The sequence below is a fragment of the Castanea sativa genome, chromosome 11 (genome assembly GCF_040712315.1).
Source record: "Castanea sativa cultivar Marrone di Chiusa Pesio chromosome 11, ASM4071231v1".
In the NCBI taxonomy this organism is placed as follows: domain Eukaryota; kingdom Viridiplantae; phylum Streptophyta; class Magnoliopsida; order Fagales; family Fagaceae; genus Castanea; species Castanea sativa.
In genome coordinates, this window is record NC_134023.1 from 40,056 (window position 1) to 42,085 (window position 2,030).

The window sequence follows — 2,030 nt, forward strand, 5'->3', positions numbered from 1 at the left end:
GAGATTTCCTTAATCTATTGATATATGGGTGAAGAGGGATGTTTGATTGTACAATGGAAGAGTTTTTGTTTTGGTTTTAATATGATTTGTAATGTAGTTTTTTGGCCTTTTAGAATCTGAAAATTATTGACTGCTTAAAATGAGGAGTTCGTTTTTGTGATCATATGATTATTACACTACTTTTTTTCTTCTGCATCCTATTGATCTTATTCTAAACTAAATTTTGTGGGATGTGTATGGTTGTGGTGCAGTGGGTATTCTTTGCTTAGGGATCTCCTGTACAACAAAGGACTTACCAATGCTTTGGTCATTCAATTGACTCCTTGCTGTCATGTTAGCAAAAACAGGAGTTTTAGCCGTTTTTACGGATTTGAACCAATGACTTACTGCTGACTATTCAAGGAGAGGCGAAGCACTAAGAAAGAGAAAGCGTAATCACTATTCGAAATGATGCAGCAACTAGCACGCTAAAATCAGAAGGAAAAATTGCAACTACAAAATTCAATTTAGTTTTGAGTTTTTGTTTTCCATCCTACCTAATATGCTGTTTTTGAAGAGTGATTGAAATTGTAGATCTTTGAAATCTAAAAGTGTAATGTTTTTTATACAAAGCTGATTATCCCTTAGATTTTAGTTAATATTCCACTCTTTCTACATAATAATCAGGGTCAGCTAATTATGGTTAAAAACCATTTTAAAATCTGCCTATCAATGATCATATGGAATTTTTAACCATTGTAATGGATATACCAATCATATGTAGAATCTTTCTACTTCACCTTTGAGAAGCAATTCTTATGACTTTACCAGTAAGAGTGATTCTGATTGTGATCAGAATACATCTAAGAAAATCTACTGTAATAATCATTTACGTGAATCTAGAAGTTTGCAACAATACAAGTACAATATGATAAAAGAGAAGCTAATTGATTTGCTCAGAAAGGTTTGTGGGAATGATAAATGTGCTAATTAAAGTGCACCTGAACCTAACTGCATCCTTGAACCTTAGTATTCTTATATGCATTGAATGCTCTTACGGGTGTGCAGAAAACCCACTGACCCGTCAAATCCAATCCAATCCGCCGGGTTGGGTCGGTTTTTAGGGTTTGGTTGGTTGGGTCGGGTTATAAAAAATAATTTTGTAGCGGGTTGGGTTGGGTTTGGGTCATAAAATTACAAACCCGTCGAACCCAACCCGACCCACCCATATTTTAATATATATTTAAAATATATTATATATTTAATAAATATTTTTTTAAGTTAAAACTCAGCTGTAGAGCACTTCATCAATTCCTACAAACATATATAATATAAAATCCTATTACTTTCTTTAATATATATTTAAATATATTATATAATTAAAAAAAATATGGGTTTAATTTAATAATAATAATATAAAAAATGTCAAACCTATGGGTTCAACCCGACCGACGTGGGTTGGGTTGGACATATGTGATGGGTTGGGTCGGGTCGAATTTTTCTTGACCTACCATGATGGGTTGGGTCAAAAAATTCCCTCAACCCAACCCAACCCGACCCATGCACACCCCTAAATGCTCTGGTGTTCATCGTAATCTTGGTGTACTTATATCAAAGGTATTAAAATAATAGTGTTTTGAATGGATGGTCCAGACTCCATATTTTGAGCAAAAATCCAGGTTGAAGAAGGGACATAAACGTGGTATTAATTCTTTTAGCAACCAAACATTGCAACCTTTTTCTTTTTTTATATTTATATTTTTAAATTATTGAAGGAATATCTTTTACTGTTTTGCTAACTCCTACAATATGTAAAACGGGCAAATAATGCTGTTAACATATAAAAAAGTTTTAAAAAATATTAAATCCGCATGTGGTAGAAGTGTATTTAAATATTATTAAAAAAAATTATTTCTAATAAATGTAAATAAAAAGGTTCCCGCACATAGTGCGGGTTAAAAGCTAGTAATAATAATAATAAAACTAGGACATCAATTCTTCTTAAAATATTATGTTATTGCTTATTTACTACACATACGGTCACAAATTCC